This window comes from Schistocerca nitens, chromosome 10, assembly GCF_023898315.1.
Source record: "Schistocerca nitens isolate TAMUIC-IGC-003100 chromosome 10, iqSchNite1.1, whole genome shotgun sequence".
Taxonomy (NCBI): Eukaryota; Metazoa; Arthropoda; class Insecta; order Orthoptera; family Acrididae; genus Schistocerca; species Schistocerca nitens.
Window position 1 is genome coordinate 191516385 of NC_064623.1, and position 6773 is coordinate 191523157.

General features: G+C 46.7%; 1 pseudogene; it reads left to right on the forward strand.

Moving 5' to 3' along the window:
• Window positions 1-298: 298 nt before the first annotated feature.
• On the forward strand, window positions 299-416 carry LOC126210920 (5S ribosomal RNA; annotated as a pseudogene).
• Window positions 417-6773: the final 6357 nt, after the last annotated feature.

Consider the following 6773-nt stretch of genomic DNA (forward strand, 5'->3'; position numbering starts at 1 on the left):
GGCGCCAAGCGGACAGTTTTAAAAGGCAGTGACTACGCCCTTTTGGACCTCAGATAAACCTCTGCGTTTTCTGAGCAGCGACTGCTGTTTTCCTCTCTCCCCCCCCCCACCCCCGCCCCCCTCACCAAGCTCTGTAAAACCTCCACTGCTGGTGCTCCCATCTGCCATCTGTGTTTAGTTATTGCTCGTTGACGTCGAACATAGGTGATGGTCAGATTAATGTAACCGGACCGTGTATTTTGCGCGTAGGTTTCTAGTGGTGGCATATTTGAATTGTTTATTCTTTTTTTTAATGGCAGGCAACGGCCTTGCCGCAGTGGATACACCGGTTCCCGTGAGATCACCGAAGTTAACCGCTGTCGGGCGTGGTCGGCACTTGGATGGGTGACCATCCAGGCCGCCATGCGCTGTTGCCATTTTTCGGGGTACACTCAACCTCGTGATGACAATTGAGGAGCTACTCGACCGAATAGTAGCGGCTTCGGTCAAGAATACCATCATAACGACCGGGAGAGCGGTGTGCTGACCCCAACGCCCCTCCTATCCGCATCCTCCACTGAGGATGACACGGCGGTCGGATGGTCCCGGTAGGTCAGTCGTGACCTGAAGGCGGAGTGCTTTTTTTTTTAATGGCAGTCAAATGTGCATAGTGAAATAGTCATCAACATGATGAATGGCTCTATAACGATACAGTTTTCAAAAACTGACTTACACTCCTTCTGACAGGTAGCACAGTTTGAGAACCCACGAAGCAGTAACTCCTTGTGGGGAAAACCGGATTATGCGAGTAGTAAGGAAAGTGGACACGGAGTTGCAGCCGACTAGTGGCGATCTCTGCCTGATCCGGTTGAATTCTGTTTCTCTTCCTCTTACGGCATAATCCTCTTCGGATGCTCTGTCAGTTACACCCGGCCTTCCAACGTTCTGCACGGCGACAGGTGGAGCTAAAGGATCCGGAAGTTGTCAGCGGCGTTAATTCACTGAGAAGGAGCACAAGGATTAATGACTGATAAGGTATTAAAGAGAAACTGCTTAGAACCTGTTCATGATGCGTGTGTGTGTGTGTGTGTGTGTGTGTGTGTGTGTGTGTGTGTGTGTGTGTATGTGTGTGTGTGTGTCCGTGCGTCTCAAGCTGTATATTCGAACACAGACTAGGCATACAGCCTCAGGGAAGTAGTGACCTCCTTGAAAAGTATCCCGAGAGGTCTACAGCGCTGCAGTCATGGACTGTGCGGCTGGTCCCGGCGGAGGTTTTTTTTTTTTTTTTTTTTTTTTTTTTTTTTTTTTTTTAGAAAGGTATCGTGTGATCTTAGAGAGAAACGTATAATAATTCAAAAATATATATTTTTAATTTTATGTTATCGTGCCACAGACTTAAAGAGGAACCCATAACAGAAAGTATTTTAAGCGGAAACGGAGAACATAAGATAAGAAGATCATTCCAAAAGTTCTTCACACTGTAAGATACAATACAAGAAAATAATTTACACTACTGGCCATTAAAATTGCTGCACCAAGAAGAAATGCAGATGATAAACGGGTATTTATTGGACTAATATATTATACTAGAAATGACGTACGATTACACTTTCACGCAATTTGGATGCATAGATCATGAGAAATCAGTACCCAGAACAAACACGTCTGGCCGTAATAACGGCCTTGATACGCCTGGGCATTGAGTCAAACACAGCTTGGATGGCGTGTACAGGTACAGCTGCCCATGCAGCTTCAACACGATACCACAGGACCAGAGTAGTGACTGGCGTATTGTGACGAGCCAGTTGCTCGGCCACCATTGACCAGACGTTTTCAATTGGTGAGAGATCTGGAGAATGTGCTGGCCAGAGCAGCAGTTGAACATTTTCTGTATCCTGAAAGGCCCGTACAGGAGCTGCAACATGCGGTCGTGCATTATCCTGCTGAAATGTAGGGTTTTGCAGGGAACGAATGAAGGGTAGAGCCACGGGTCGTAACACATCGGAAATGTAACGCCCGTTGTTCAAAGAGCCGTCAATGCGAACAAGAGGTGACCGAGACGTGTAACCAATGGCACCCTATACTATCACGCCGGGTGATACGCCAGTATGGCGATGACGAACACACGCTTCCACTATGCGTTCACCGCGATGTCGCCAAACACGGATGTGACCATCATGATGCTGTAAACAGAACCTGGATTCATCCGAAGAAATGACGTTTTGCCATTCGTGCACCCAGGTTATCGTTGAGTACACCATAGCAGGCGCTCCTGTCTGTGATGCAGCGTCAAGGGTAACCGCAGCCACGGTCTGCGATCTGATAGTCCATGCTGCTGCAAACGTTGTCGAACTGTTCGTGCAGATGTTTGTTGTCTTGCAAACGTCCCCATCTCTTGACTCAGGGATCGATACGTGGCTGCACGAAACCCTACAGCCATGCGGATAAGTTGCCTGACATCTCGACTGCTAGTGATACGAGACCGTTGGGATCCAGCACGGCGCTCCGTATTACCTACCGATTCCCTATTCTCCTAACAGTCATTGGATCTCGACCAACGCGAGCAGCAATGTCTCGATACGATAAACCGCAATCGCGATAGGCTACAATCCGACCTTTATCATAGTCGGAAACCTGATGGTACGCATTTCTCCTCCTTACACGAGGCATCACAACAACGTTTCACCAGGCAGCGCCGCTCACCTGCTGTTTGTGTATGAGAAATCAGTTGGAAACTTTCCTCATGTCAGCCGTTGTAGGTGTCGCCACCGGCGCCAACCTTGTATGAATGCTCTGAAAAGCTAATCATTTGCATATCTCAGCATCTTCTTCCCGTCGGTTAAATTTCGCGTCTGTATCACGTCATCTTCGTGGTGTAGGAAGTTTAATGTCCAGTAATGTATTTTGTACAATACCTACCCATATCTCCAATACAATCTCCGTTTTTGCTCATGACAAATTCCCAACATTTTTCCAACTTCTGTATTCCGCATAGGATACGTTTATTTTTGACCTGTCTGATAAATAAACGTAGAGGAAGGTATCAGTGATCATAAGGCTGTGACGGCATCTACGACGGGTCCTTCAAGGAATGTTAAGAAAGGTAGGAGATGTATATGCTCAGCAAGGTGGACAGGATACAAATTTCAGGATATATCAGCAGTCAGCATCAAATATTCGGTGATGAGGATGAAGACTTGGAGAACAAATGGAAAAAATTCAAATGCATCGTTCACTGTGCCCTAGACCACTATGTTCCTAGTAAGGTACTAAGCGATGGGAAACATCCACCATGGTTTAATAGCCGTGTTAGAAAGGCGCTACGTAGACAAAGAGCACTTCATCTCAGATTCAAGAGAAGTAAAAACCTAGCTGACAAACAAAAGCTGAACGAAGCGAAAATGAGCGTAAAGAGAACAATGACGGAAGCATTCAATGATTTTGAAAGTAAGATGTTGTCAACCGACCTGAGTAAAAACCTTAACAGATTTTGGTCGTATGTATAACCAGTAAGTAGGTCAAAATCCTCTACCCATTTTCTCAGCGACCACACCGGCACCGAAACGAAAAATAACAGAGAGAAGTCCGAAATACTGAATTCGGTCTTCCGAAGTTGTTTCACCACGGAATATCGTAACTCTGTCCCTTCTTTCAATCGTCGTTCACACGTAGAACTGGCAGATATCGAGATAACCGATCGCGGAATTGAAAAGAGGCTACAATCGCTTGGTAGTGTAAAGGCTTCAGGACCAGACGAGATACCTACAAGAGTCTATAAAAATTGTGCGAAAGAACTTCCTCCCCTTCTAGCAGTAATTTATCGTAGATCGCTTGAGCAACGAAAGGTACCAAAAGACTCGAAAACAGCGCAGGTCATTCCCGATATTAAGAAAGGCCCTAAGAAAGATCCACACAATTATAGACCTATATTGTTGACGTTAATCTGTTGTAGAACTATGGAACATGTTTCATGCTCAAGAATTATGACGTTCCTGGAAAATGAACAGTAGAAAGATCAACATGGTTTCCGCAAACAGAGATCCTCCGAAACTCATCTCGCTCTGTTCCTCCATGAGATCCACAGCGCAGTGGACAATGGCACTTAGGTACGTGCCGTGTTCCTTGAATTCAGTAAGGCATTTGACACCGTCCCGCTTTGCCGTTTAATGAAAAAAATACAAGCTTTCGGAGTATCGGAGCAGACCTGCGATTGGATTCAAGATTTTCTTGCAGATAGTACTCAACACGTCGCTCTTAACGGAACTAAATCGACAGATGTACAGCTAATATCCGGAGTAACACAGGGAAGTGTGACAGGACCGTTGCTGTACACAATACATATAAATCATCTAGTAGAAAGCGTCGGACGCTCTTTAAAGCTATTCGCAGATGATGCAGTTGTTTATACCAAAGTAGCAACGCCAGAACGTAGTAAGAATTTGCAGAACGACCTGCAGGGAATTGATGAATGATGCAGACTCTGGCAGTTGACCCTGAACGTAAATAAATGTCCCATGTTGGGCATTAATACGAAAAGAAATCCGCTATTTTACAGCTACACTATTTGTGGTGTCACAGCCAGACACCACACGTGCTAGGTGGTAGCTTAAATCGGCCGCGGTCCTGTAGTACATGTCGGACCCGCGTGTCGCCACTGTGTGATCGCAAACCTAGCGCCACCACAAGGCAGGTCTCGAGAGACTGACTCGAACTCATCCCAGTTGTACGGACGACAGAGCTAGCGACTAGACGTACGAAGCCTTTCTCTCTCATTTAGCCGAGAGACAGAATAGCCTTCAGCTAAGCTAATGGCTACGAACTAGCAAGGCGCCATTAGCCTTACAGTGATTGTAATTAGAGTCTCACTTGTGTTCACCATAGAGATGTACAAGAAGAAATTAAAGATAAGTATATGAGAAACTCCGTTCTTTTCTTCATAGCATTAATTACGTATCCTGTTCCAGTACTTCACGCCCGTCTGCGTTAGTCTAGCGTGCTTTCTAAGCCACCTCTATCTACAAGGTGTTGGCCCAGCTGCCGACACATCACATGGCGACGAGTCTACAAAGGCTCTTGTGTTTTACTTTGCCCTAATTTCTTTATGTCATGGCTTCGCCACAATCTCCGGATGTACTGTCCGAATTTTTTCGCTTGCAGAATCAGCAGTCGCAGGCTTTATTGGATGCCCTTGGACAGCTCGTCCAGGGTCAACGTGTGCTGCAACACGATGCGGCAGCCGCAGCTTCTTCGCTACCGCAGCCACAACACGCCGTTGCACCGCCCTTCCGTAATTTTGACTCAACCATGGAGTCCTGGCCGGAATGGTCCCGCCAGTTCAGCTTTCATCTAGCCGCCTACAGAATTCAAGGTAATGAGCGGCAGCCGTTTTTGCTTTCTTGTGTCGGTGTGTGCACCTACCGTGTGATAGTGAAGTTGTTTCCCCGACGCGACGTAGAAACTCTGTCCTACGAAGAAATTTTGTCGGCGTTAGATGCCTATTTCAAAGAAACAGTAAATGTCGTTGCGAAACGGTATACGTTCTTTTGTACAAAACGTACGGCCGGTCAGACTAATAGGGAGTGGGTTGTGACATTGCAAGGACTTACTAGGGAGTGTGCGTTTGAATGCGAATGTGGACTTCCTTATTCAGATACTATGGTGCGTGATGCAATTGCACAGAACGTTTCTGATGTTCGCATACGGGAACAGATTTTGAAACTAATCCCTCCCTTCAACAAGTGATAGACATATTGGATAGGCAAGACACACTTGACTTTGCTCAGAACTCATTTGCAGCTTCGCCGGCAGTGTGTCACATTAACCGGCCCGCCGGGCCCACTGCACGGGATGCTCATCGGCCCTCGCGCCCGTCAGCGCAGCGGCAGCCTAGCTCGCAAACACGTGCGCCGCGTAAGCAAGTTAATGCAGTGAAATCATGCCCGCGGTGTGCAACTAGACATTCGCGTGAAAATTGCCCGTCACGCCAAGCTATTTGCTTTTACTGTCATAAGCAAGGACATGTCCAAAGTGTTTGCCAGAAAAAGCTCATATCAGACACTCACACCAATTCCAGGCCCTTTGCTTCGCGCCGGAATCGAACCAAGGAAACTCAGGCTCGTGAACCTTCGCCCATGCATATTCATGTAGTTCATTCCACCCCGTCCGGTGACAGTGTTCATTCCACAAAAAGTGTGCGTCGCCGTCGACGGAAGTCCCGTCACGTCGCACGTGATTCTGTCCCAGTGTCTGTTCCAGTTGCACAAAACAGTCGCTTTTGTCGTCAGCACGACAATAAACTTTTTGTAGACTTAGACTTTGCAGGCAAAGTGATACCATTCCAGCTCGATACCGGAGCTGCAGTTTCATTGCTCAATCACGACACGTACAACCAACTGGGCAAACCTCCGTTGCGTGCCGCAAATGTTCAGCTCAATAGTTACTCAGGCCAGAAAATACCAGTGTTAGGACAGTGCAGCCTTCTTGCAACATACAAGGGACAAACAAAACTTGTGTCATTTTACGTTCTTCGTTCTTCTACTGCAGTGAACTTGTTTGGTTTGGATTTATTTCAGTTGTTTAACTTGTCTATAGTAAATCAGGTCCTCTCAGTGATTCAGACTGTGCCTTCCGCCAGTGTTTCTAGTCTATGTGAAGAATTTGCAGACATTTTTGCACCGGGGCTTGGTTGCGCTAAGAACTATGAAGCGCATTTGGAACTGAAAGCAAACGCGCAACCGAAGTTTTTCAGAGCGCGCAATGTTCCCCACGCATTGCGTGATGAGGTCGCAAGAACA